Source organism: Schistocerca cancellata, chromosome 3 (assembly GCF_023864275.1).
Source record: "Schistocerca cancellata isolate TAMUIC-IGC-003103 chromosome 3, iqSchCanc2.1, whole genome shotgun sequence".
Taxonomy (NCBI): domain Eukaryota; kingdom Metazoa; phylum Arthropoda; class Insecta; order Orthoptera; family Acrididae; genus Schistocerca; species Schistocerca cancellata.
Genome location: NC_064628.1, coordinates 746,102,977 through 746,125,122, shown reverse-complemented (window position 1 = coordinate 746,125,122; position 22,146 = coordinate 746,102,977).

Sequence of the window (22,146 nt, the reverse complement as noted above, 5' to 3'; positions counted from 1 at the left end):
GATGCTGAGGGAATTAGATTAGGAAATGGGACACTTAAAGTAGTAAAGGAGTTTTGCTATTTGGGGAGCAAAATAACTGATGATGGTCGAAGTAGAGAGGATATAAAATGTAGACTGGCAATGGCAAGGAAAGCGTTTCTGAAGAAGAGAAGTTCGTTAACATCGAGTATAGATTTAAATGTTAGGAAATCGTTTCTGAAAGTATTTGTATGGAGTGTAGCCATGTATGGAAGTGAAACGTGGACGATAAATAGTTTAGACAAGAAGAGAATAGAAGCTTCGAAATGTGGTGCTACATAAGAATGCTGAAGATTAGATGGGTAGATCACATAACTAATGAGGAAGTATTGAATAGGATTGGGGAGAAGAGAAGTTTGTGGCACAACTTGACTAGAAGAAGGGATCGGTTGGTAGGACATGTTCTGAGGCATCAAGGGATCACCAATTTAGTACTGTAGGGCAGCGTGGAGGGTAAAAATCGTAGAGGGAGACCAAGAGATGAATACACTAAGCAGATTCAGAAGGATGTAGGTTGCAGTAGATACTGGGAGATGAAGAAGCTTGCACAGGATAGAGTAGCATGGAGAGCTGCATCAAACCAGTCTCAGGACTGAAGACCACAACAACAACAACAACAACAAAGTGTGAATTCATGTGTGCGTTTTAATCTGAGACGAGTTATCACTTAGGGTGCAAAAAGTGCGAGTGTACAGTTCGCTAACCTATGTGGTGAATTTTATTTTGTGTTCTTGACCCGAATGGAGAGTAAATCCAGTTTCATTTAAACTTTACGTGAGATAGACACGTCATGTTATTGGAAAAGAGTCGTTTAGCGCATTTGGGAAAACTGAAACTTTCGCGCTTGATTTGAAATACATTACACGTCAGTGCGTGATTGAGCTGTCTGGAAAATCGCCCACAACAGTTCCAAATGCGTTTGCACTTAATGCACGAAGCTGGAAACTAATTTTGAGCCAGGTGCTGATTTTGACAAAAAATGAACCGAAAGTTTATTCAAAATATCTAGATCCAGTTTTAATTGAGTCACTTATCACCTTGTTGACTACATTGCCTAGCAACACTGTAAAGCAGCTTAATTAATTCATCACAGCTATTTGCGACGCAGTAAATTCCATTACACGCACACAATGTTTGCTGACCGCATGAGCGTATGAGAGTGTTTTTCTTTCCATAAATGCCAATAAACCGGCGGTTTCAAAAATTAAATTATTAACTGTTGTGTAACTTCGTTTATTGTCCTACACCACTACGGGACTTGTTTCATCGTGTCTTTTCACATGAGATCTCAAGAAGCCGCGATAAACAAGAAGAAGAGAAAGACTAAAGAAGAGGCATCGGTATACAGTTTCTCTGGAAAAATGCCTTGATTTAGCGATTCAATACGCATTTCAAATAAGAAAAAGCTTATTATTTAGGAACAAATCTCTAGTAGGCCCACTCTATTGGAAACACCATTAAATCCAGATAAGCTTTTACTTTTGATGGAGTATATAACTTTCTTAAATCCGGAAGGATAAATTGGTGATACATTCATGTGATTTAATTTTATGAGAGTTGCTTTTCCAACACCCTGCCGTAATTATTCTCTTGAACTACCCGTCACTATATTTTCTACTATATTTAAGAAATTAGTATTAAAATATTAGCTGCCTCTGACTCATCATTTACTGTCCATTCATTCAGTTCAGCAGTGATGCCACTGACCGTCCAAACGCAGTCATATTAGATCCAAAAAAACTGAGGCTGTCGTTGTCGAAGTATGAAACCTAATCTACAGTAGAAAACGTACAATAAGTAGTCGTATCTGATGACTTTTACAGTAGTAATACAGATCGAACCTAGAAATTTAAGTAAAATGCAGCAGACTTACACAACTGAGACGGAAATGGATGAAAAAAAAAGATAAAAATATCTGATAGTACGGTTTCTAGTCTACTAGGGCATCGAAATTGATTAACTGAATGTATCTGCTTGTAAGTTAATTGCACTGTACTGAACTGCCGATGCAATATTAAGAAAATTGCATTAGGATTTTGAATACGGTTTATTACAAGAATTTAGCATGAGCTTTCCACATTAGATACAAAAATCCTTTGCCTTACACTCGCGTCACAAATGTGACTAACATTAGGATACCGATGAAAACGATACGAATAATTTTTCTAACAAACCCAGGAGCATACAGAAATTTTTAACGAAACACCGGAGGAAAAGAGTACTCCAAGAAGACGAAGTGGAAATTGAAAGGCTGACTCCAAAATGAAAAAATCAATGAAGCTTAAACTATTTGCCTCAGTTTGACTTAGAATTAGTGTACATTCTGAAATAGTTCAGTTACTTTCATTTGACTGGAAAATTTAGTTATTTAAAATACTTCGACTGTCAGATTCCAAATGTATCTCAGTAGACTTCCTGACCAAACAGAATAGTATTGGTCCGTACATTATTAATCAGGCATTACTATGATGAGTAAATAAATGGCTCTCGTTATTAATTATGCAATGAAGTTTGGGAGCATAATAAAGGGCAGCACTGAGATACATTAATAGCAAGAACAAGTTGAAGACAGAGTGACAAAAAATAATTGATCATTAACTGAAACATTTAAAAATATATAATAGTTTTGGGTACCTTGATTTCAGGTCCCTCAGGTGTGTCAATCAGTTCCTCTTAAATATAAAGCAAGTACCAGACAAATTTCTTTGAAATTAAAAATTGTATCCGCCATTCTAAGCTCATGAAAGTTGAACACAGAACGTAAGTGGTCGAAAAGAGCTCACATAGACTTTTCAGTTGAATTAAAACCTTTATTCTTCGCCCATTCTTCCAGGTCACAGCTTTAGTTTTGTCAGTACAACTGGCAGTTATTGCATAGTTGTAGAAGACACCAAAGCCGGACAAATGATTGACGAAAAACGACCACTGGACAGGACCTTTCATTGTGAATGTTATGCTACGTAAGATGTGGCAAAGATAGTCACACCTAAAAACACTGCCTTAAGTGACACCCCATCCTCAACAAGGCGGCCAAATAAGATGTTTAGTCCATATTTAAAATAACGTGGGAAGATCAAAGATTAGAGGATATGCTTTCGGGTAATACCATAGGTCTTCTCGATGTCAAAAAATGTATTTTTTTGTAACGCCTGTGCAGTGAAATCTATTGCGTAGCCCTTTCTAAGAGGGGTAGATCATCAAAGGTGGTGTGATTATTCCGAAACCCTCATTGGGAGCGACTAAGCCGAAAATCTGTTCCAGATTTCTAATGCAGAAATTGGATGAAGAGGGGAAGCAAATATGAGGGAATTGCTGGAGTTTTTGTTCTGCAAACAATGATAGCAGAGGTTGAGACTCGTTGGCAACACTTCGACCCAGAGTAGTATTGGTAAGATTCGAGATTAGAGTGGATAGCTGTCTGCAACACAATCTAATAGAAATGTAAAGAGATGCTGCATCAATCTTTCGATTTATTTGAAAAGAAGCCACCGTTGACAGTTTTCAGAAGCTGTATAAATGATACAAATATGTCAATGGTGACTAAGTTTTAGTCGTCGAATGAAGGTACTTATTTTATGTGTTTAATTCACTCTGTTCCAGTTCTTCACGGGACTTTTCAAACGAATCTTGTGTAACAGTCTGAATATCTTCCTAAAATACCGTATGCTTATTTTCGCCGGACACAAAGCGTCTGAAATCTGGCAGATGGTAATGCCGAGACAGCTAGGGGAGAACGCTGAGTGCTACGTTTTCATTTCGAGCCAGGCATTTTTGCTACACACTGTTGCCAGGTGTTAGCAGGAAATACGGGGGCAGGTCACGAAACTAGCGTGCGAATCTATCATTAATTCAGCGACAGACGTCCTTAAGCGTCCATTATCGCGCGAGGGTCACTTTTAGCGTTAATGCAATTACGTAATTCGGCCAGTAACTTCCCCAGACGTGTTCCATACACACAGTTTGTAGCCCACTACTTTGTCACGAAACGCAAAAGGCGCTACCAAGCACTGTAGCTCACATTTGCCTGTGTTTCTATATTTATTTGAAATTTTCCAGATCCTTGCTATTATTACACACAGATGTGTAATTACTAACAGCGCATCATCGGAACCAACTCGTGTCTGTGGTGCAGGAATACATTTCTGTTATCTAAGCTGGATACCATAACGAAACTTGAGGCGATAAGTCAACACTGAAGACTATACGTGTTAGTGTATGGTTCAGTTGAGTGATTATCTCACTGTAGCCATTCAACCCAAATCCCAGAAGGCTCTGTGTTACCTAGTGATGACTGGACATTTGTACGGACTGTCTGCTGTCATTGTTGGAGCCCTCTGATACAGCTGACATACTGACTGAGTAGAATTGTCTGTTTTCAGTTTCTAGGTGACAAACTGCGCGTGCTTCTACATGGACCACATGTAAGCGGCATCATTAGAACTCCACTGCAGAGAATGCACGCAATGAATGTTTGCCTGCGATGGATGTAGCACCTATTTCTGCAACTGGATGTTCATCCAGATAACCCAACATCAAGTGCTGAGCTTGATTCCCAGTGACGACCTCATCTTTTATGTGGTACGGTCCGGAGCTCGGTACACGAAACCTCGTGAGGCCAAAGAGAAGCCTCTTGATAAAATAAACACCAAATCTGACATGCAAGCCACCCAAGTAACGTCAATAGGAGGACTCGCGCAAGGGCGGTAACCACGCGAGCCTTATTTATTTTATTGAGAGCTTTAGTAAAGTAGACGTCTGTCACCACATACGTACAAATTTTCTAAATTTTGTATGGTGCATCTTAGGACCGTAATTCTTTCCACAATGTGTTTTCGCGGCAAACATAGTAGTTACTATCTCAATGTTCCTGTATTCCAGTAGGAAAAACATTCAGACTGGTCATTGTATCACACTACGTCGGTTAGTATTTACAAATACAGATTTTTTTTCGTTTTATACCACTAAATGTAGAGTGCACTGTTTGAATTTGACAGAGACAGCACCTTTTCAGGTGAATATGTGACGGGACTCCCTCTGAAAATTTGGTCAAAACGGAGGGGAGTGGGAGAGTTTGAAATTTGATCACATAGAAAAATTTGAAATTCTAATGCATATATAACTCCATTACATAAAATGTATCCCAGTTGCAAATATCGACACTCTCCAGCTGTATAATGAAATGACTACACTGAAAATCAGTGCTGGACCTGGACTCGATCTCCCAATTGACGGGAGAGGTCGCCTTAACCACTTTCCCTGGGTATTTCAAGGTTCTTTTTTTTAAAAAAAGAAATTGACGGTCGCTGTGGATTTGGGTGGAAGAGCGAGCAGGGGTGGGATCTCGAGGACTGGCCACAGTGTCCTCTCTCCCCCTCTCGCGCCTGTCAGCTCTCGCAGTCTTCGGAACTGTGTGGATGATATTTTTCCGCAAGTCTGAGCATATATCGCCAGGTCATATATTCTACACACCAACGTGAATAGTCGTTATGTTGCCCCTTCCCCCAGTGATTTTAGAAATTATGATGTAATGTTAACTCTTCCTTCTGCCGTATTTGACCTTAAGTCATCCAAAGCTCTTTTAAATTCCGACTCTAATTCTGTATCCTTAGTCTTTTTTAAATCGACATACGTTTCTGCTTCTACAACGTTCGACATATCTTCCGTCTCATAGTGGCCTTCAACATACTCTTTCCAGATATCCGCTCTCCGCATTTAACAGAGGAGTTCATGTTGCACGCTTAATATTCCACCCTTTCTTTTAATTTCTCTGATATTTGTTTCGACATTCCTACATGCTGAGACAGTTCGTCTGACAATAATTTCTTTTACAATTTCTTCACATTTTCATACAGCAATTTCGTCTTTGCTTCCCTGGATTTGCTACTTATTTCATTCCTCGATGATTTGTATTTCTGTATTCCTGAATTTCCCTGACATTCCCTTACTTCCTTCTTTCATCAATCAACTGAAGATTTCTTCTGTTACCCATGTTCTCTTCGCTGTTACCTTCTTTGCACCTATGTTTATCTTCCCAACTTATGTGATTGCCCTTTGTGAGACGTCCATTCCTCTTCACCTATACTGCCTAGAGAACTATTCCTCATTGCAATGTCTATAGTCTTAGAGAACTTCAATAGTATGTCTTCATTCCATAGTACCACCTAATCCTGCTTTTTTGCTTATTGATTCTTCCTGATTAATCTCTTAACTTCAGCCTGCTCTTCAACACTACTACATTGTTATCTGAGTCTATATCCGCTCAAGGATACGCCTTACAATCCAGTATTTGTCTAACCATGATGTAATCTAACTGAAATATACCTGTATTTCCCGGCCTTTTCCAAGTATACCACCTCCTCTTATGATTTCTGAACAGAGTATTCGATATTACTAGCTGAAATTTATTACAGAACTCAATTAATCTTTCTCCTCTCTCATTCGCTCGCCCAATCCCATATTATCCATTAACCTTTTCTGCTACTCCTTCCCCTACATCTGCATTCCAGCCCCCCCCCCCCCATGACTATTAGATTTTCATTTCCATTTACGTACTGTATTACCTTTTCAATATCCTCATATACTTTCTCTATCTCTTCATCTTCAGAGTTACCCATTCAGTCCCCTCATACGCTTTCTCTATCTGGGGCAACATATAGGCTTTATTTCATCAAAATTGGAATACGAAAAAAAAGAAATTGTAATTTATAGTTTTATCTACAATCGTCTGTTCATCTTAGTAGTTCTGATGCTTAATCATCACAACGTAATGCACCAAAGAACCAATTGGTGGTTCTGTTAATTGCGTAGTACGTCAGAGCACCAACAGACAGCATTCTTAGACTTTTTAAGTCAATGACAGTGTGTTTTCGGGAGTAAGTATCTTTTATGGAACTAAGGGCTCCAGTGTTATCTTTATGAAAACAAACAAACAGTGTATTTCATAGGCTAGAATATATGGATTTAATGATTTCGTTTTGTGTATGAAAAACTTAACGACATTGCATTGCTTCATTTGATAGATCTTACTCATATTCTTTGCTAGGAAAAACGAATTATTTAACTTTGTTTTGTGATGAGAGTTCCTACTCTATTAATTTTGATTTTGTTTTGTTTACGAATAAAAATGCATACAAAACGCTCCAATCTTTGTAAATACACTTGAATAGCTAAAGCACTGAGGACTGTAGATAATTTTTATTTTCACTGGAGCCACGGTCATGTTACATTTTTGAATGATGTTGCTACCGTTTGACTGCAACAATTTTTATTTGTTTGTTATACGATCCAGATTTCAGCCTTAGGCCATGTTCAAGTACAAAAATTTATTTATATCTCAAAACAAATTAGCCTGGTGTGAAATACGAGTTCTTGTTGGAAAACCATATCTGGTCGAATAGGCCAGATCTGTCATTAGTAAAAGTAGAACATCTATAAAACGCCTGAATATGTTGTATACTTTCACTTCTGAGTCCTATTATATGAAACTCCTATCCAGTAATTTAGTGGTTGGAAGTTTCATAGAACAACTGTGCTATAGGGTCCAGAAACGAAAGCCTACGATATATTTAGGCGTCTTATAGATGCTTATGGATTATAGCTACGAATAATGTAAACAGAACGATCACATAGTCAATTATATGGGGAAAGCAAACCAAAGACAACGATTTTTATGGAAAATATATATTTAGAAAATGCAACAGGTGTACTAAAGAGACTGCTTACACTACGCTTGTCTGCAATGTTCTGGATTACGGCTGTACAGTGTGGGATCCGCATCAGATGGGTTAGACGAAGGACACCAAAAAGGTTGAAAAAAGCACTGGATTTGTGTTATCGAGAAATAGGGGAGAGAGTGCCACGGGTACGAATACGAATTGGGATGGAAATCTTTAAAACAAAGGCATTTTTCATCGCGGCAGGATCCTCAGTGTGAAAATATTTTGTTGGTGCCCACCTGCACAGGGAGAAATGAACATCATTACAAACTAAGAGAAATCATAACGCCCATGGAGATTTAATTCGTTTTTTCTGTTCGCCATTCGAGAGCAGAACGGTAGAGAAAAAGGTTAAAGGTGGCGTAAGGTGTCAAAGACATAATACACCTTACACTGAATTCCTGAGACAATTCCGGTTAACTTGAAACTTCACATCACACAGTTACATGAAAATGTACGAATTATTGATAGACAAAGCGAATAAACAAGCCACAATTCAGTGAATATAAATCATTAATACTCACACAAGTAATTGCATGCAAGTAATTTCCCAGACCCAAGCTACGAGACATAGTTCTGAGGGACGAAGGATATTATGGTGGCAACGCCTGCCACATTGTTAGGCCGAAATTCACATAGCGGGACATCTAGTGGCTACAATGACTGGAGCCACTACGCACGCCACCGACGGAAAAAGCCGCCCTTGTCCTGCTATTAACGACGACCTTTCAGAAAGCCTTTCTACAGGAACACGGCTGAAGATGGTAGATAAACGTCTGGAGAAACCGAACTCAGAACATTGGTGACTCATTGTAGCCACCTGCGTTAAAACTCGCATGAAAGAAAAAGCTGTTTATCTCACAAGGGAACTTCCCCATCGCACCCCCCTCAGATTTAGTTATAAGTTGGCACAGTGGATAGGCCTTGAAAAACTGAACACATATCAATCGAGAAAATAGGAAGAAGTTGTGTGGAAAAGTGAAAAAAATTAGTAAAATATACAAACTGAGTAGTCCATGCACAAGATAGGCAACATCAAGGAAAGTCTGAGCTCAGGAGCGCCGTGGTCCCGTGGTTAGCTTGAGTAGCTGCAGAACGAGAGGTCCTTGGTTCAAGTCTTCACTCGACTGAAAATTTTACTTTCTTTATTTTCCCAAAGGTATGATCTGTCCGTTCGTTCACTGTCGTCTCTGTTCACTGCAATAAGTTTAGTGTCTGTGTTTTGCGACCGCACCGCAAAACCGTGCGATTAGTAGACGAAAGGACGTGCCTCTCCAACGGAAACCGAAAACATTTGATCGCCAGGTCATAGGTCAACCAATTCCTCCAAGGGAAAACACGTCTGATATATTCTATACGACACTGGTGACGGCATGTGCGTCACATGAGAGGAATATGTTGTCGACCCACCTAACTTGTACACTTGGCGAATGGGTAAAAAGATTCTTCTACCTTGTCCGAATTAGGTTTTCTTGTGGATGTGATAATCACTCCCAAAAAGAGTTTGTCACATAAACTGAAAATAAAAAGTTAAACTTTTCACTCGTGGGAAGACTTGAACCTATGACCTTTCGTTCCGTAGCTACTCTCGCTAACCACGGGACCACGGCGCTCCTTGACTCGTAGTGTCCTTGATGTTGCATATCTTCGCATGGACAACTCAGTTTGTATATTTTACTAACTTTTTTCATAGTTCCACATAACTTCTTCCTGTTTTCTCGATTTATCTGTGTTCAGTTTTTCAAGGCCTATCCACTGTGCCAACTTATAACTAAATCTGAGGGGGGTGCGTTGGGGAGGTTCCCTTGTCAGTATTACGTAGCAGAAGTTAAACTCTGCCCTAAGAAAGAAACGACGCCTGTGAAAGGCTACAAAAAAACTCTAATGGGTGGAGTTGTAACAAGTACAAACGCTTTGATTGCCTAGAAGGCAAAAGTGTCGCCACCAGCTTTGGTATAGGCAAATGGAGACAGAAAAATTCGCTCTTTCTCTTGCAGCAAATCTTTCAGTGTTTGAGCAAGGCGACTCGCGCTACGCTGAGGTGATTGTGCGAGTCATTATGTTAGTACTTGTTCACAGGTCTGTTGCAACTCGTAAGGCGTGAAACTGCTACGTCTCCTAGTACGGCAAATCACACTGAGCACTGACAGTAAACGCTTGCAAGCAATTTGAAGGCAGTGACGTACGTGCTATTACAGCCAAATAATCTGTACGATGCCAATTAACTTCGCTAGGGAACAACTAGGAGCTTAGGCTTCACTGAAGAAGTAGGAAATATATCAGACTGGTGTTTAACAGTCGAGAGAACCTTAGGGCAGATTCTCAGGTTCGCAGCTCCCGCCGACAGCCGCCACTGCCGCCGCCAACGAAAGGTAAACACGCAGGCTCGAGCTATGCCAGCAAGTGATATTCAGTTGACACTCAGAACTGCAGTCGTCTCTGTCTCTCCTCTCTTTTTTTTGTTTGTACATTCAACCGTGACCTTTAGTTAGACATAGTCACGATTTTTGGGCTTAATTGAAGCAAACACACGACATATCCAATTTAACGAAAAGAATTGATCAGCCATTTTAGAGTGCTTGAAACCTAAAGTTACTGAGTTGTTTTGATTGTGTACTTCTTTCTGATTGCTTGTTACCGGCACCCAATCTGTTTTTGGTATTTTCATTGTGAATTTTAGCGTAATTGATATCTCTGGCCCCAATTGTACTTAATTTGTTTGTATTTTATCGAACCCCAGACATAGTCGTAAACCATCTTATTATTAAAGACCCTTATAATAGTTAGGAATTTCACTTCACTGTTGTGAACACACAATATCAATATTTTAGCATCCTGTACGTATTATAATTATGATATATTGAAGTCATACTGAGAGAAAATATAAATCTGAATAACGAAAATCTAAGATTTTCATTTTCTGCTAACATGTAGTTACGCCTTAACGCGTCACTAATTCCTGTCAGTGATAACGTTGCCTGTACAGGAAGTGTAGTGGAACCGCCATTGAAATCATTGTTTTAATTACATCATTGTCTGTACTGCTACACTCTTCCGAACTCTGCATGTATGAGATGGCATCTTCCTGCCTTCCAGGGCGTAGGTACAACACCAAATTCCTAAACTACTCACAGAGCATCCTTGCGCAACTGTTGCAGGAGGATGGAACAGAATCAGTCCAGACATGTTAGGGTGGTTCAATGAACCTTCTGCCAGGTACTTTATTATAACTTCCAGAGTAATTAAGTAGATACACATATAGATGTACATGGTTCTCTACCATGTTATGAAGCAAACAAGCTCTTCGTTTATGTCTTCAGCCATACTACTTCAAACGTTGAATGCAAAAAGTGTTTACAGAAAAATATGTGTCGGGCACAACTATAATTGTTGTCCCGGTGTCGAGGTGATTTACTTTAAAACCCGACGTTTCGTCCCCATCTTCGGAGGAAATTTTCATGGGGGGATCTTAGCTTTGTTGAATGTCCGATCCACACCCTGTCTCGCTACTGACTGCAGCTAATTTCCACTTCCGCGAGCTTCTGCGCAGTGGCGTGACGTCACATGTTTTGAATACGCGAGAGCAACTGGCTTTTGTTGACTGCCGTCGTCCACTGTTATTATCATCCCATGGTGGAAGACTGGAACACATCTTCTTCAAAACCAGAACCCAAATTTCATTGCCGCGCGGGATTAGCCCAGCGGTCTCATGCGCCGCAGTCAAGGACTGTGCGGCTGATCCCGGCGGAGGTTCGAGTCCTCCCTCGGGCGTGTGTGTGTGTGTTTGTCCTTAGGATAACTTAGGTTAAGTAGTGTGTAAGCTTAGGGACTGATGACCTTAGCAGTTAAGTCTCATAAGATCTCACACCCATTTTTGAACAAATTTCATTCAATTTCACGCCCTCCTTATTCCTAGGCCATAAAGATTGTGAAATATCCCAGGAATTTTAATAGGAAGGAGAATGGCGTGAAATGGAATGAAATTTCGTTTCCGGTTTTGAAGAAGATGTGTACCAATCTTCCACCATGGGATGATAACAACAGCGGACGACGGCCGTCGACAACGGCCAGTTGCGCTCGCGTATTCAAAACATGTGACATCACCCCACTGCACAGAAGCCCGCGGAATCAGAATTTTGCTGTAGTCAGTAGCAAGCCAGGGTGTGAATCGGACATTCAACGAAGTTACGATCGCCTTTAAAATGTCCTCCGCAGATGGGGACAAAACGTCGGGTTTAAAGTGAAATCCATTCGACCACTGCATAATAGCCCGGAATATTTTATTAACTGTGACAATTCAGGCCGTAAAAGATTACGTTTTACAATCAAAATTAAATACGCCGCCGGGCAAGTCCGGGTTTCTCAACTAGCACAGAATAAAGTCGATAGCTTGCTGGACATGTGCTGTGTTTCTATGCCGCTGTCGATCGGTGGTGATGCAGTCGGCGTTATCTGACATATATTCGTATGATGGTTAATGCTGCACGCAAATTTTATCTGAATATTTTCAACTGTGAGTCGACCATGCAAGTACACTCCTTGAGATATTACATGAGCTGGTCTATGAGAAATTACGGAGTTAATAGTCAGGGTTTTGTAGAGCATCACCCGTATGGAAACCAACACACTGATGTAACAGCAACATCAGAATTAGAGGGTTATCTCTGAATTCCATTGTATAGGCCGCACCTGAGCGTATGCAACAACATAGCGTAGCTTTGTCGCAGGCGCTCTAAACCTTTTGCAGTACAGTTGTTTGACTATACACAATGAGTACCACAGGAGACCACTAGAGAACACTGCTCTTTAAGGCAGTCAGTCCAAATGTAAACTAATACCGCGATACAAAAAATATTAGAATACACGTTATTAGCGATGACACAGTTGCGACCGAACCGCTGAATCTTTCCATCAGTAAATGGGGTATGTTCTCAACTGACTCAGTTGTTTTAACCCCCTCCACTGACGGAATGACCCACTTCCCAATTCCGTATGTATAAAACCAATACGGACTTGTAGCTGTCACGCCTTTGCGCTTACTGCTACGTATTTTAACTGTAAATAGCTCAGTCCCAATGGTAAGAGGCAGTAGTGAATTCACGTAGTTAATATTTGAATCCAGCACAGCTACCACAAGCTCAGCTCACTTTTACTCCACTCCTACCCTCGCCATTGCACCACATTAACTAGGTGCTACGTGGACCTTGCTAAATTCACTTGCGTATACATTTTTGACAGTTACTCGCCAGTATTTACCTAATGATTAGTACACTCCTAACCGGACTATTTCCCTAAGAGCTGTGATGATTGAACGGGTTCGATCCACGGCCTACAGTGCCCTACAGTTCACACGGTAACACTGCCTACCTGACTCACTTAACTTGGTAGTGAGCTTATGTATCCAATCAGCACTGCTAGCAGCAGTGGATAATCCTATCAGCACGACGAGAGCAGCAGACTTACCGTCGAATCCTCCTGAAAATACTTATAACTACGGTCGCCAGCTCTGAAGGAGCAAAAGAATAAATCAATTTTTGGCTCGTTTCAAAGTGAAATGGCTTGAGTTGAATTTAAACTTAATTCTGAATATTACTATTTCTGATCATTCTAGATGATTCTACAAAGCAAATACTCTCTCAATTTCTGTGAGTTGGCTTGGTAATTACTACCAAGACAGGTTATGCAACTTCGGTTAACAAAATTCCATCCTTCAACTTATTTAATGATTTTGGATATTACTCTTTGGACCATTGATACAGAATTAGTTAAGTGACTTTACTTGAAAGGTTGCTCAGAAAAATTTAAGTAACTATAAATAGGCGACTCATTCTGGTGTGACCATTGCTCTTTTCAACATTCTTATACGCTAAAGTATTCTACAACCAAAAGAATTGTAAATGAAAGAGGCGATGGTAGCCTCAGTCTGATTTCACTATACTATGTTTGAGGTTACTACACTTTACAATGAACAACATGCGTCATAATTTTACTCATTACTATATTCTGTCCTCTGCACTTGCATAAAAGAAAACTGGTATTCTCCTTTTACATGTATACAAAGTTCGACTTAACAATTGCAAGCAGTCTTGCCTTGGGTAGACGTGTTGGCGCTGGTGGTGAGATGCATGTGGCTAACGCAGCTCTTCACGCCTCATGCCCTTAATGGCGGCTGGAACTATGAGCTGTAGCACTCGTATAAGCTACTGCACGTCCGCCATAAAATCTGGGCACAGGAACTCTTACAATCAGCCCCAGTGGCACAGAGGCGGCTTCAACAACCATTCGTCGCGTTTTACTCCAAAAACGGCGACGATATTCGCCTCTTCGCTGTTGCACAATCACTTTTGCGTGAGCACAGTTACGCACGTCCGATCACGTCAACACTCCCCAGGCAATTCCATTGTTCAGTCCCTGTGTCTCCAGCTACCCCTAGCTACGCTCGTATCACCAAGAGTGGGGGCGTTCCCCTACCACCTTTTTACCGAAATCATTTAGTATTTAAGAATATTTATATTTACTACCCTGGAGTCCATACCAGTCATAATAATTTACTACTAGCGCTTTACAACATTAAATTATACAGTAATAACTTATAATTACCAAGAAAAAGAATACATTTGACTCCGAGAGCTTAGTGCATTGTCTGACAGGCAGTGCTAATTCCCAGTTTCGCCAATAGATGGCATCAGGGTGCACTCCCTGGCAGTCTCACACAAGCGCGCCCGTTTCCGACACGCGGGCTCCAAATTACTGTCAGCCCACCCTCATTTCAGTTCCGTTACACAGTCCTTAACGCTTGTAAATTAAACTTCATTCCAATGAGGTGACACTGCAGAAGTCTTATCACACTCATTAAATGACATGACGAGCTCTTGTTCGTGATCCGAATTTGAACCCAGTGTTAACCGAAAAAAGCTTGCGTGTCTGATCGAGACGCGACTAGGCATAAAGAGACGTAAAACATCGAAGTGTTCACCAGTGTGAGTTTACAAGGCCGAATGTCCGAACCTGAAAATAAATAGCTTATATTGCCCCTGAGTAGCAACCACTGAAGCTATGTAATAAAGTGCAGCACACAAGTGTGAAACGCCATGAAGTTAACTTGTGGTGATGGGTGGGTAGTGGAACCCAGTACCTATTTGAATTGTTAACTCAGCACAGTGAGGTGTACGCTATGATATATATTCACCAGGTGCCTGATACCGGAACCCGAAACTACGATAAAAACGATTTTTGCCTGGCAGGGATGCGAACCTGGCACCTTTAGCTATTATATCTCCGAATAGACATGAAATATACAGGGTGAGTCACGTAACATTACCGCTGGATATATTTCGTAAACCACATCAAATACTGACTAATCGATTCCACAGACCGATCGTGAGGAGAGGGGCTAGTGTAATTGGTTAATACAAACCATAAAAAAATGCACGGAAGTATGTTTTTTAACACAAACCTACGTTTTTCTAAATGGAATCCCGTTATTTCTGTTAGCACATCTGAACATATAAACAAATACGTAATCAGTGCAGTTTGTTGCATTGGAAAATGTTAATTATATCCGGAGATATTGTAACCTAAAGTTGACGCTTGAGTACCACTCTTCCGCTGTTTGATCGTGTGTATTGGAGAGCACCGAATTACGTAGGGATCCAAAGGGAACGGTGATGGACCTTAGGTACAGAAGAGTCTGGAACAGCACATTACGTCCACATGCTAACTCCTTTTTATTGGTCTTTTTCCCTGACGCACATGTACATTACCATGAGGGGTGAGGTACACGTACACATGTGGTTTCCGTTTTCAATTACGGAGTGGAATAGAGTGTGTACCGACATGTCAGGCCAATAGATGTTCAATGTGGTGGCCAGCATTTGCTGCACACAATTGCAATCTCTGGCGTAATGAATGTCGTACACGCCGCAGTACATCTGGTGTAATGTCGCCGCAGGCTGCCACAATACGTTGTTTCATATCCTCTGGGGTTGTAGGCACATCACGGTACACATTCTCCATTAACGTACCCCACAGAAAGAAGTCTAGAGGTGTAAGATCAGGAGAACGGGCTGGCCAATTTATGCGTCCTCCACGTCCTATGAAACGCCCGTCGAACATCCTGTCAAGGGTCAGCCTAGTGTTAATTGTGGAATGTGCAGGTGCACCATCATGCTGATACCACATACGTCGACGCGTTTCCAGTGGGACATTATAAGCAACGTTAGCAGATCATTCTGTAGAAACGCGATGTATGTTGCAGCTGTTTGGGCCCCTGCGTTGAAGTGAGGGCCAATGACGTGGTCGCCAATGATTCCGCACCATACATTTACAGTCCACGGTCGCTGTCGCTCTACCTGTCTGAGCCAGCGGGGATTGTCCACGGACTAGTAATGCATGTTCCGTAGATTCACTGCCCCTTGGTTTGTGAAACCCGCTTCATCGGTAAACAGGTAGAACTGCAACGCATTCTCTGTTAGTGCCCATTGGCAGAATTGCACTCGATGATTAAAGTCATCACCATGTAATTGCTGATGTAGCGACACATGAAAGGGTGAAAGCGGTGACGATGCAGTATGCGCTTGACACTACTTTGACTCAGTCCACCGGCTCTCGCAATGTCCCGTGTACTCATGTGTGGGTTCATGGCAACAGCAGCTAACACACCAACTGCACCCGCTTCTGCTGTGACGGGCCTGTTACGGATCCATTTGCGTGCTACGACCATACCTGTTGCATACAGTTGGCGGTAGATGTTTTGCAATGTGCGGCACGTCGGATGCTCTCTGTCCGGGTACCGTTCTGCATACACCCTGCAGGCTTCAGCTGCATTTCGTCGACACTCGCCATAGATGAGTATCATCTCCGCCTTTTCAGAGTTCGAATACACCATGGTCACAGTTCCTACAACACTACACTATCACAGACTTCTGGTGACACGGTGTACCACAGTTGGTCTGCGTGCGGAGACGAATGCAGACTAACAATAGCAGCAAGCGCTACATGCGGACACTGCGACAGCTAGACCAAACCACAACAGTGCACTACAGCCACACTCGTAAGCACGGTCGTCACGGTAAACATGTCCCTGCAGATGCTGCTCGCCGACCGTGGCCCGTGTTTGTTACAACACGCAACTGAACGTCGGAGGTTTCAAGCGTCAGCTTTAGGTTACAATATCTCCGGATGTGATTAACATTTTACAATGCAACAAACGGCACTGATTACGTATTTGTTAATATGTTCAGATGTGCTAACAAAACTAACGTGGTTCCATTTAAAACAACGTAGGTTTGTGTTAAAAAACATACTTGCGTGCATTTTTGTATGGTTTGTATTAAACAATTACACTAGCCCCTCTCCTCACGTTCGGTATGTGGAATCGGTTCGTCAGTATTTGATGTGGTTTACGAAATATATCCAGCGGTAACGTTAGGTGACTCACCCTGTATATTGTTTCTTCACCAGTAGCAAGAGGTACATATGTGCGGCTACAGGTAACGCAATGAATAATTCTGTGCTGGCTAGGACTACAACCCCGCGCATGTAGTCACTATCACTTGTCACTAGTAGTTAGAATCGCGCCATTCATAGAGACATGGAGGAGCTTGGCATCGTTAGGGAACAGTTAAATGACGGGACAGTATCATTTCGAAGTGTTCAGATCCAGAGAAAAATTGGAATCGGAGCTCGACTCCCAGTCCAGTGTCAATGTTTGCATACTCCTAAGACCACTTAAAAGAAGAAATGTAGGTCCTATGTCCTTATGTGACGTTTGGTTTATGAACTACAATAACATTACTAGTGTAAGAAAGCTTACTAGAGACACAGTTTCTGCAAGCAGCGACTTTCGCTTCTGACAGCCAAAGCTAATCGAACTCTGTTCCAGTCGGTAGCTAACGGACGTCTTTAATGTTGATTTGGGACCACGACACAGTCCTGCACTCTGTACATGGCGTTACTGGAGGTGAAGTGTGCATGTTTGTGGCTGTTAAAAAGTACCCCGAGCGGGAATGAAACCCACATCTTAGCCATTACAAAGTAGCGTCAGTCCTACCAACTACCGAATTTCACATGTGCTAGCATCATGTCTTTTTTTTTCTTTTCTTAATGGGGTATGAAGCACGTGGTATGAGAAGTGCTGACTTCCACATGAGGTGCTGTTGTGAACAACCTGTTCGTAGTCGAATGGTCAACATCATGCTGTTCGAACGCAAAGCTGTGATATCAAACTCCTTTTCATTTCTTTTTGAAGCTGTGATCCATGTATCTGCTAAGAGCATTGGTCTGACAGAAGATAACAGTTTTGTCCATTTTATAACCAGCCAATAATAGCAAAATCTCGCAGAAACATTTTTGTGAAAGGGCTTGTGGGTGTTTGTTATGGTAAAAGTAACCTTATTGCTATCAGCCAGTGGCCACTTCATACAGACCGGCGTCCATCCAAGTAATGGCGTCGTATCGTGCATAGAGTGTATGGTCTCCATTGGACTACTCTGCACTCGAATTAGCGAGTATAACATTATGTTATGTTGCATATGATGTAATACTGTGTTTTACCATGCTCCATGACGATTTTATATGGCATGTTGCTATAAGCATATTGAACTACGGTCTTATTTTTTTTCAAATTTGTGTTATAGCACCTACCAAGACGAATATTTATCATTTTTGAGGTTATGAGACGCATCGTTTATGCTTTAGAAAATGAGGCTAAATCGGAGTAAAGTCCAATATCTGTGACATTATGTTCTGTCTCTGTTTAATAAAAAGATGAAAGCAGCGGAGGCAATTCGAAGCATCTGCACTTTGTATGGAGTGAGTACCAGGGGCGACTCCTGTATAGGTTTGCAGATTTGCGTTACCCCCCCCCCCCCCAAGGAATAATTTTGTTCAGCTGTGTTTGCCTTCTGAGCGTTCTATACGAGTGGAGAAGTAGCTCGCGCTTTATCTCTTTTGAAATGCCCGGGCTACAAACACCGAACGCAGCGGAGTTGGACGGAGTGTGTCGACGGCGACAGCAGGTTGCACTGTGGCTGCAAACGCGGACTTGCGTGTGTCAGAGGGGGTGTGGGGTGCAGGGGCAACGCTAGGCAACACTGTACTCGTATGATGGCATTGTGTGTATAAACACCTCACCCGGGACGCCCTGCCAGCCGCAGGAAGAGGGCCCGGAACAATCGGATCTTCGAACAAAGCGGGGTTCTTGCGCCACCTTACCGGTCCAGGTGTAGCTGCGAGCGAACTATTTCCTGTGCGTTGTGTTAGTTATTTTAGCGCGTGCTACTGTTAATTTTGAGGCTCAAGTGATAAGTGAATACGTGAAATAATGAATCAGGTAATTTCATTGCTCTCTGAACCCTTTAGTTCACGGAAGTCTGAAGAACAAATTAGAAACCAAGAGACAGCTTTAACAATTTCGCAGACTGTTAAAACTAAAATTCGCCAATTCAGTAGGAAATTTAACTCTGGACTGTACAACAAGCATGAATGGCTGTGTAGTTGTGCCATGAAAAATGCCTTAATTTGTTTTCTTTGTTTATTGTTTGGAGGAGATCTTTCATGGTCTAAACAAGGAGTCTCTGACATCTTTAGAAAACACGAACTTTCTTCAGATTATGTAAATAACGTTTTGAATGTGACAAGTCTACATAATGTAGAGTGGGTACAGAAGGTCTGTGGCTTTACACAAATAAAAAGTTACCGATAATAAGTACATATTGAATCTAATTATTAACTGTATTCGTTTCTCACGAAGGAAAACATGAACAAAAGAGAGAAAATCTGTACACTGCTCATGTTTTTGTAGTACCTGATATAAACGGACCGCTCGCTCGTGTCACTCCTGCATCTTCTCGTAATAAACCCAAATGGTGTACACAGAAAAAAGTATTACTTTTGCTGAATAAAAGGAATTAATATCAACAGCAGCTCAATGTACTCAAAAAGCGGTAGGCATGCCTTACTAACCTTTTTCTGCAGGACTGATGTTAACGCCGTTCGATTTTATCTCTGAATCTAGATGTGGTGGTGATCACTTGTACAGGAACTCTTCTTTCCTTCGTATTTGCAAATCTTTCAATCACTCCTTGATTGAAGTCTGCAATTCTTAAAACGAGGTCTCATTCAATAGAGAGCATCGCGAGTGCTGACAGTCCTTCTTGGTCCATAGCATTCCGCAAGAAGATTTTGATGCGTTTCAGCGAAGAAACACAACGTTGTGCTTCTGATGTGGTCATTGGAATTGTAATTATCGCTTTCTGGAGATTCACAGATTCGGTCAGTGTATGACAAAGATTATTGTCTGTTATATAATCTGGATCAAATGGTTCAAATGGCTCAGAGCACTATGCGACTTAACTCCTCAGGTCATCAATCGCCTAGAACTTAGAACTAATTAAACCTAACTAACCTAAGGACATCACACACATCCATGCCCGAGGCAGGATTCGAACCTGCGACCGTAGCGATGTAATCCAGAAAACTCAAAGCTCCACTTATGCTTTTGAACTTCTCTCGTCCATAAATAACAGAGAATTCTGTTCGAAGTTTCTTTGCTTCCAAAAAAGAGTAGCATTCAACAATAGCTTTCAACAGCAGCTCTGAAAGAAGTTTCTGGAAAACTGGAAGAGTAAGTGGCGAATTACTCTGGTGGAAAGAGAGGCTGCAAGTAGGTGTCCAGTCAACTTGAATCTTTCTTTTGCCTCATAACTTATGACATCACAACTTTTTTTGCCTCTCGCAGTAGATTACACATCGTTGCGCCATCTTCAGTTCTCCCTCTTTCATGGTACTTGTGTAAACCTGTTGAATCTTCTGCACCAAAATTAATCAAGGAACGAAACACACCAGGATTGGAAGATGATTCAGTCTCATCATGTCCTCTAAGGGGAAGTTCCAACGCACCACCGAAACGAATACAGTTAATAATTATATTTAATATGTACACTCGACAGCAAAAAAAGTGGGTCACCCCTGAATTCCAACATGTAGGCTGCACCTAAATGTATGCAACCAACATAGCATATCTGAGTTGCACATAGTCGCAACCCTCGACAGTACAGTCATTGTAAGATACACAATGGGTACCGCTAGAGACTACTAGAGAACACCAGTCTTTATGACAGTCTGTCCAGATGTAAAGTAACACCACGATAGTACAGAAGAGATCAGACAGTCCTTAACGTTTGTAAACTAAACTTAATTACAATAAGTGACAATTCAAATGTTATGGGACAACTAGCTTTGTCACATAAATCGTTCATTAATCCTTAGGCACAATTTAATATTTGAGACAGTATATGGATTTATAAAGTGGTATGGCAATTGGAAACAAGTTTTTTGCTGTCTAAAAGGTTTACCCAACACATGCTGAACGTCGTTCAACGTTCAGTGGGGAGTGGTTTCGCATCAACTTTGTGTAATACTAAGCAGTTAAAAGAAAACGTGATTAACGGCGGCAACCACTCTACGGAAATCCCAAAATTAACAGCGAATCACAAGTAATTTCATTGTTCACATTACTCATCAACAGTTACTTGTACACGAAGTTGTACTTTAAATGACATGACCAACGTCTTCGTTCTGGATCCGGATGCAAACCCAGAACATAAAACCATTGTTAACCAAGCAAAGCTTTGTGCCTTATCGAGACTCGATCACTAGGCAGAAAGAGACGTCAAATATTGACGTTTGCACCAGTATCAGTTATCAATTCTCAACTTGAACGTAAATGACGATAATGTTTGTACGAAAGCAGGAACCCTAACATGACAATTACCTTCTTGGTAATTAACCTCGAAAGACGTTGTATAGTGTTGCATTGTCAAGGAATAAAGGATGCACATGTTTAAAATTGAAATGCCATCATGTAATGCTGGGGACAAGGATGCGAACCCAGCGCCTAATCGGATTGTTGAATAAGTAAGTAAAATCAGAATGTAGATATCACAGTTTGCCACCAGTAGTGGGGTTGGAACCTTAAATGACGACTGAAGTTGTATTGCCTGATCGGGATTCGAACCCGGCGCCTACCGCCGTCGTTGTCTAACCAGGAACAGCCGAGAAATGTCCAATGTTGGTCCACCATCAGCGAGATGTGCACACGTTTAACTAGAAATAAGGTGACGAAAACGTCTATGCTGATTGAGAGTCGAACGCCGCACACATGGTTATGAAGACACGTTAATAAACTTCATACTCAGTAGTAGCTAGGAATAGCATGTTTAGTTGCAAACCTTAAGGCCTTACTGATCCATAGTAACGTGTTGCCTAATATCTGCGATATCATGATGTTAGTTTACAAGTGGATTGACTGCCGTAAAGAGCAATGTTCTCTAATAGTCCTGTATCATTGAGATGTAAATGAAGTGCCTCAGCAGAAAGCAATTTCCGGCGTGCAGCACGTATTGTTTCAGAG